General features: G+C 37.7%; 1 pseudogene; it reads left to right on the forward strand.

Annotated features, from left to right (window-relative positions):
* Positions 1 to 3239: 3239 nt before the first annotated feature.
* LOC101635088 lies at positions 3240 to 7500 on the forward strand (annotated as a pseudogene).
* The last annotated feature ends 1499 nt before the right edge of the window (positions 7501 to 8999 follow it).

Consider the following 8999-nt stretch of genomic DNA (forward strand, 5'->3'; position numbering starts at 1 on the left):
TCAGGAGAGCTCTGCCGTGCCATGTGGGTCACCTCCGGGGTGGAGATAGAACTCATGCTGAAGTGGTTTTAGCTTCTTAGTGCTGTGCTTTAACCTACTGTGCCACCAGGGAGGGCCCTCAGTTATTCCATTTTAAGGGATGGCTCCATCATCTAGCCAGTGGTATAATTCAGGAACCTGAAATCCCCATGAGTAATGTGTGGCCAGCATTCTATTTTTGTTAGTGTGCAACAAGGAGCACCAAGGAATTCCAGTTGTTGAGGGGTGCATGGTCTGAAAAGAGTCTAGTACTCTGCTGCACAAAGACAAAGAAAGCAGACTCTTGGTATAAAAGGTCTTTAATATTAGTGAGGGAAGAGAAGAAAGGATGTTCCTAATAATAGTTCCCAGTAAACCCGCCCAAATTACCCATCCCCTGGTGGGCAAATGCCCAGCCAAACAGAGTTGGCCTGAAGAGGGGGCACTGAGGTGTGATAGCATGCCACAAGTTTAAGGAACTAGTGAGCTGGGACTGAAGGAGAAAGTCAAGCTTCAAAACCACAGTTCATAGCAAGACAACATCTGTTATTGTCTCTGTCAAGCACCAGGAGCACAGTCTCCTCATATATCTCTTCCAAGTACCTCTTCCAGCTGTTTCTACATACCTCTCCTACAGGTGTCTTCTTCAACTTCCTAAGTGCAAGCCAAAGTCAGAGAAGCAAAAGAGCCTGAGCCAGAATATGTTCAGTTATATGCCAAGCAATATTGTGCCTGAGATCTCTTCAGTGTGGAGATGGGGGTGCAGTCCATAAAAAGTCGGGGCTGGAGTAAATTCAGGACATCATTCAATGTCTCATAGATTCCTCTTTCATCAAACACTTTTCCAAAAGGCCACAGTTAAAATTACATATACCCTAAGACCGTCTCCCAAGAATAAACATTAACAACTCTCAGGCATAATATAATCTAAAGAAGTTACAAACTAGAAGTCCCAGGACCAATGCAATGCATGGCACTTGTCTTGCAAAAATTAAGCATTCTTACATAAAAGTCCATTGAGCAAAGGCATTTCCATTTAGGTAAGTCAAGTTCTCTCCGATCTGCCAGTTCATATCATCATCTGCACACAACCAGCAACACTCTCTCACTTTATCGGTCTGGCCCAAATGAACAACCACTCAGGTTTTCAATTTAGTCTAATTGGTGGTCAAGATATTTTCCTACCCATTCCTGGGTTTTAAGAATATATCAACTGAAAATGGGATTGGAACTCTTCACTGTTACCTAAGACAGGTAAAGGCCTTCGCTTATTTTTTTTCCCACACTAATTGATATTCTACCCATGTGAACTTGCAAGGAGCAGGAAATGATCCATTGCCGAGTCATCTATCTCATCTATCTCTTAATAGGAACCTCCCCACCCTTAGCTTAAAAAAAAAAATGTGACTAGCTCAAAGTTTTTAAATGAATGCTTAAAAGTAGCGAACTGAATTCTAAAAACTAGGTCAATCTTTCTCCTCAGATAATTTTTGTGGCACAATAGGAGGTAGACTGATAGAAATGCTAGGAGTTTAGGAGACATCAGAGGCTGATATCAGAGAAGTAAGGGTTGAGGGTCTGAAATCCAGAAGTAGGTCTAGAAAGATTATAAGAAAAGTGCTATCATTTTACCATCAAAATAACCAGCAGTTCTGTCACTTCTACATAATGATGACACTAATTTACTGTCATCATATTCTGTGTTTACATCACCCCCTTTTATCCCCCAGAGGACTCTAATGATCTTGCCTCTCATCTCTTGGACCTAAACACATGTTTTTAAAGAATCTGTGTGTCTATAATATAATGAAAACATTTGCTGACTCCAATTAAAGTTGAATGAAAACTATGATTCTGGCTCCCAACCAATTAGCTAAACAAACATAACAATCAAATCAAACTCCAATTTAGTGAATATAAGCTGTGATTGAATTAAACAAGTGTTTGGTTCTTATGAGAAAAATGGTCCCACACCAAAAAGTCTCACAATAATTGCAATTCTTGTCCTATTCTCCTTAGTGAAACATACCCATTCATTTGTGTAAGAACACTTTCAAAGTTCTACAATGAAAACTATTTCCTATTGCAAATGAAATATACATAGAGTGTGTGTAGTGAGCATGCAGTATTTGTGAGAAAAATATCAGGTATAAGTTCTGCTTCCTAGAGAAATGACGGTTTTGAAAGCAATCCTTTATTGGGACATGAAGAGAATTACCAAGTGCCACAAATTCTACTAAAGCTGAGTTTTGAGATTCAAATGTCAAAGTTTACTCTAATACATAGGTAGATAAACTCAAATACCCTGTGCAAGAAGTCCCCTGCTGCCCTAGAAAGAAGTGGAAAATGAACCTGGCTGCAGGTGGAAAAGCCGCGAAAGAAAGGAGAAAAATAAGAAATCAGTACATGAGGCTTGACCATCCCTTTGATTTCAAAATCCTCATCAGTGCATTAGTAGGAAAAAACTGAATGTCGAGGACACCTCATTTCATGACAACTTTTCTCTTCAAAACCCCTTCAAAATGCTTCAGCTTTAATTGGACACCAGACTAACATGGAGCCCATGAGATGAGATGGGGATCTATGCCAATGGGCTGCAGAAAGAATCTGAGTGTGGAAGATATGTAAAGGTTCTATTATTCTGATGGGGTGGTACCATGGGTTGACATCACCAGTTGATTAGCAAGGGAGTCAGAATAGAATGCAAAAATATTATGGCTAAAGGCCAGGACAGGAACATCAGCAGTAAGTACAGGATGACGTTCCAAAGGGTCAGATGGGATTGGACCTATGGGTCATCATTGACATGTGGGTGCCCAGGAACTACATCAGAGCAGCAAGTTCAGGGTACACTACTGTGGACCAGAGAAAGTTAAAATCCCTTAATCCATTCTTCATTGCCAAGGGGAAACATAAACCTCCCCTTATCCTCAAACTAACTTCCTAGATGAGAGGGATGAGGTTGATTAGGAGGAAAAGGACAGGGGAGCCCTGAAGTTTGAAAAGCATTTCCCTATGAAAGCCTGCTTTTTTTCTCTCTAATTTTATTGATTTCCCACTTGTTTTCATGACCATATAATTTTATGCATAATGTTATAATAAACATATGTATTTATTATATATATAATATTTATTATATAGTTTATTTTATCTAATACTAGAATAAATTTTTTAAATGTCCATTTTTGGAATTTTATATATATTAACTTCCAAACGCGAACATGGCACACTCATTCTCCACCACGTCTCCAAGACCAAAAGAGATCACCTTCCTCTGTAACTCCTCTTTACTGTCCCCCTATTCCCTCTGGTAACCAGTATATTTTTCACAGAGCTTAAAAATTATTCTTGGTCTCTTGCCAGTTTGTTTTCTTTGGTTATTTACATTGCACAAATAAAACATCCAGAAACTGTCTTTCTCTTTCTGACTTACTTCACGTAGCATAATCACCTCAAGATTCACCCATTTTGTTTCAAAGACACCAATTCATCTTTGTAAATATGAATAGTATTCCACTGAATATATATTTCATAATTTTTTATCCAGCCATTTGTCAATTAGTAGTTAGGATGGTTCCATGACTTGGATACTACAATAATACTGCTATGAACATAAGAATGTGTAAATCTTTTTGTATCAGTGTTTTTATATTATTTAGGGAAATATCTAGAAGTGGTATTGCTGGATCATATGGTATCTCCATTTGTATACTGTTGAATAATCTCAATACAATTTTCCATGGAGGCTGCATCAAATTCATTCTCACCAGTAGTAGATAAGTGTTCCTTTATGTATTTTCACCAACGTTTGTCATTTCAAGTTTCTTTGATATGAATCATTCTCATAGGGATGAGGCAGTTTTGATTTGAATTTGCCTTATATTGATAATAAGTAATAAACATTTTTTTTTTCTTTATGTGCCTGTAAGCCAACCGAATGTCTTTGGAGAAGCATCTATTTAGGTGTTTTGTTCATTTTTTTTTATTGGGTTGTTTCTGCTTTGTTTTTGAATTATATGTGTTCCCTATATGCTTTTGTCAGATATATAATATGCAAATATTTTCTTCCAACGCATAGGATGACATTTTTAGTTTTGTAATGGTTTCTTTCATAGTATAAAAGTTAAGCTTAATGTAATCACATTTCATTATTTTTGTTTTTCTTTTACTTGCTGTTGAAGGTCTTTCCCTGAATACCTCTTTGAAGTTGATAAACAAGAGTATATCTCTTAGTTTTTAAATATATTTTATGATTTCAGGTCTTATACCCAGACTTTAATTGTTTTAGATTAATTTGTGTGTATGAGTTAAGTAATGATCACATTTCTTTTCTTTTTTTAACATATGATTATCCCAAGTTTCCCACCATTTGTTAAAGAGTCCTTTGTCACTCATTGCCATGGTTCCTCTGTCAAATATTAACTGTCTACATTTGTATGAATTTATATTCGGGGACTCTACTGTATTTCATCAATCTGTTTCTGTTTCTGTAACATGATGCCTCAACTTTTTTGTTTCTCTCATGGCTGCTTTGGTCTTTTGTGGCTCCTTACAAATTATATGATTATTTGCTCTATTTTCTTGAAGAATGCCAAGGAAATGGGATTTTGATAACTTTTACATTGAATTGGTATATTGGTTTTACATGGATATTACAACAATATTTCTTCTTCTAGTCCATGAACAAGAGTTTGGTAAAGGAATCTTCATACCTTCTTTTGCTTCCTTTGACTGTCATAGGAAGATCCTTTACCTCCAATGTCCTATTCCCAGGCATTTCATTTATTTTGCTGCTACTGTACATGGTATTTTATTGTTTTCTTAATTTCACTTTCTTCTTTTGTGTAACCATAGAAACAATAGACATTTTTGTGTATTGATTTTGTATTCTGCCATATTACTTTGTTCATTTACTATTCCTAGTATTTTTTGGCAGTTTTTTGAATTATCTGTATATTACCATGCCATCTACAAATAGTGGTAGTTTTATGTCTTTGCCAATTTAGAGTCCTTTTATACCTTTTTCTTGCTTAACTGCTTCAGATAGGACTTCCAATACTATGTTAAACAATAGTGGTGACAGTTGTTTTGTTTCTGATCGTAAGGGAAATGTTTTTAGATTTTCACCATTGTGTTGGCTGTGTTTTTGTCTTTGGGATGTGTTCGTTTTATTCCCATTTCACTGAATTATTTAAAGATTTATTTATTTATGCATACAAGAGCTGGTGTGTTGGCCAGAGGTGCAGGATGGTGAGAGGATTCATCAGAGACAGAGTGGGGAGCAGAACAGCAGCTCTACTGAAATACACTGCTATGGGGAGCAGCAAGTGCGACAGGTGAGATCTTCTGTACCATGTGAGTCACCTCATGGCCAGGGATCAAACTCAAGTTATTGTGGCTGTGGATAGCTTCATAGTACTGTGTCTTAACCCCTTCTGCCACCAGGGAGACTCCATTTCAATACCTTTCCAGCATATATTGAAATGCTCATGTGATTTTGATCTTTCTTTTTTGTTGACTTGTGAGATTGAACTGCATATGATAAACCAGTCTTGTCCCTGGAATAAATACAACTAAGGCATGATGACTGATTATCTTAATATAATGTTAGCTTCAATTTACCAGGGCTTTTTTTTTTTTTTTTTGAGGTTTCTGTATCTATATTCATCAGAGATGTAAGTCTATAGGTTTCTTTTGTGTTGTTCTTGTTTGACTTGGTAGTCAAGGTAGTGTTGACCTCATAAAATGTGTTTGGGGGCCATCCCTGGTGGCGCAGCGGGTTAAAGCACAGCACTAAGAAGCTAAAGCCACTTCTGCATGAGTTGGGTTCGATCCCTGCCTGCCCCGGAGGTGATCACATAGCACAGCAGACCTCTCCTGGCCCGCCCGCTGCTCCCCTCAGCAGTGTACATCCTCGATCTGCCTGTTCTGCTCCCCGCTCTGTCTCTGGTGAATCTTCTCACCCTCTGCATCTCTGGCTTGTACCCCAGTTCTGTATAAATAAATAAATAAATAAAAATGTGTTTGGGAACTTTTCCTCCTCTTCAACTTTTGAAGAATATGAGAATCACATGTATTAGATATCCTTTAAAGATTCAGCCAAGTTCACTAGTAAAACCATCTAGTTCTGAGCTTTTGTTCTTAGGGATCCTTCTGCTTACTCTTTCTATTTCTTGGTTTCTATAGCATAATATTATCCTCTTCACCTCAGTCCTTTGATGTCAATGTTTTTCATTGGTCTTTTCAAGCTTTCTATTTTTGTCCTGGTTCAGTACTGGACATTGGTCAATTTCTTGTAGGTTGTACAATACTGGATATCGAAGTCTTTTATGAGTTTTTGTATTTCTGCAGTGTCTATTGTAATTTCATCTCTGATTCTTTATAGTTTGGTTTTCTCTCTTTTTTTCTTAGTAAGTTTAATTGTCTAGCAATTATGTTTCTCCTTTCAAAGTAGCAGCTCTTGGTTTCACTGATGTTTGTATTTTCTTGGTTTACAAGTCAGTACCTACATTAAGAAAATTGAATGAACTCTGACATAGTAGCATTTGTGCCATCATCTAGTTGGAATGGTGACAATGTACTGGAGCCAACGGCTAAACTGCCTTAATTCAAGGGATGGAAAGTTACTTGTAAAGATGACAATGCCATCCCCAGTATGAATCAGTGGTACAAGAGTGGTCTCAAAACTGTTTATCTCAATGAGCCACTTAGTTTAACAGCAAAAAAGTGGTTAATGATAATGCATCATAAAATTTTCAGATTTTTTTTGCAATATTTGATTTTCTTGATCATACTTCCTGATGCTCTAGATTGTATCCTGCCACCAATTTGTCCAACTGACAAGTCCCTTGCCTGCTTCTCCAAGACATCTACAAAATTTATGGTATTGGGACTGTCCCTGTGGGCTGAGTTGAGTTGTCTTCTCAAACTTGATATGGTTGTCACATTTTCTCCAGTCAGTGTTAAAACTGAAGTCTACTGAAATGTACTATGAAGCCTGTTGAAATGCACTATGAAGCTTTGAAACACTTCCTGAGGATAATATAGGCTTCGATATCAAGAACATGTCTATCAAAGATGTTGGCCACAGCAATGCAGATGGACAGCAATAATGACCCACCAATAGAAGCAGCAGGATTTATAGCTCAGGTGATTATTCTGAACCATTCTGGCATAATCAGGGCTGGATGGATATGCACCTGTGCCAGATTGTCACATAGCTCATATTGCTTGCAAGTTTGCTAATCTGAAGGTACTTCTGTGAAAAAGCTAGAAGATGGCCCCAAAGTCAAGCGATCTGGTGACATTACCATAGCTCATGGCAAATTCATGTGAGTTGAAAGTTTCTCAGACTATCCTCCTCTGGGCTGTTTTGATGTTCATGATATAAGACAGAGTTGATGTGGGTATCATCAAAGCAGTGGACAGGAAGGCAGCTGGAAGATCACCATATCAGCCCAGAAAGTACAGAAGGCTAAATAGATGTTATCCCCAATACCTCCTACCCCAGTCGTAATCAGTGGTACGAGAATGGTCTCAAAACTGTTTATCTCAATTGGCCACTTAGTTTAACAATAAAAAAGTGGTTAATGACAATGCATTATAAAACTTTCAGAAAAATGTTTTTTTTTTTTTGCAACATTTGATTTTCCCATGTAACAGTCTTAAGTTCTTTTTAAATTCGTACTTTTGATTGCAAGCAACTGTCACAGAATTTTCAGACCCATCAAAGCAAAGTTCAGTGAGAAAAAAAACACGCTGGATATGTCTAGCCACCAACTTGTTTGGCTGACTAGTGTGGTTGATGCCCTAACCATAACCCCCATGTCCTCTTCCTAGTCTTTCCCAACAATGAGTCACCAATCTCAGAACAAGATGTCTGTGTTTCAGTTCCTTGCTGCCAGTAATAAACTGATAAAACTTACTGAAAACAAAAATTAATTTTTCTACAGCTGTATTTAAGTGAGAGATTTATCAAAACCTCCCTATTCTGCTATGTTTTGAGTCAAGAGCCTGCTTTAAACTGAAAGATCTATACAGATCTCCATATCCAACCTCCTCCCCCAAATGAGGGGCAGTAGAAGCTCAGGAAACAATTATAAACACACCAATATGTAGTCTGGACTTCTAAAGTACAGACTGTCAATGATTAAAGATTAATTAGTTCAGAAATAAGAAAAAATAATAATGAAGCACTGTTTCCTTTCCCCATCAGCAGGTAATGGAATGGAAGCAATATGGAACAATAAATTCTTGAAAGAAGAGATCACTTCATTTGCTCTAAATGACATGAGATCACCTCATTTATAGTCAGCACAATCAATATAGTATTGTTATGCCCAAATTAAGATGAAGACACAGAAGCTGTTGGCAAGAAGCTGCAGGCTAAGTTAAGCTTCATCCAGACATATCATCCAGAGTCCCAATAGGAAACAGATGGGATCATGGACAGGCTTAATGGATGAGAAAACAAGTGATCCAGAGACCAGTGACAGGTTAACTAAAACTTTTACCTTGGCCAAAATGACACAATGAGAAGGAATTGTGTGAGAGCCTGGAGGGAGGTACAGGCATGGAAGAGAAAAACTTATGGGGACCGGCACATGACTTCTCCCCCAGCCCTCCAATCTCCTACCTGTGGCTCCTGTTGTCCAAATCTAGCCAAAGTCAGTGGTGAAGTAGCCCAAGTAAAACCATTCATTGGACACAGTAATAATTGGTGGCTGGGGTGAGGCAAATGGAGAATACCCAACACTGTCTGACACACAGAATTGTAAGACATGCCTGCATCTTAAGCAGGGTCGCTATTTCTTTGTGATTTTCTAAAACCAGAAGAGAACAGCGGTCCTGCAGTTGTGCTTGGGTGGCCAATTGAACACCTGAAAATTATTTTTTTTTTTCAATTTTCTAAAGAAATTAAGAAATCTCCATCATTTTACCCAAGGCTGTGATGTCAGACTGTTTTAGTCTCAGCTAAGCTA

Source organism: Condylura cristata, unplaced genomic scaffold (assembly GCF_000260355.1).
Source record: "Condylura cristata isolate star-nosed mole 26May11 unplaced genomic scaffold, ConCri1.0 scaffold00017, whole genome shotgun sequence".
Taxonomy (NCBI): Eukaryota; Metazoa; Chordata; class Mammalia; order Eulipotyphla; family Talpidae; genus Condylura; species Condylura cristata.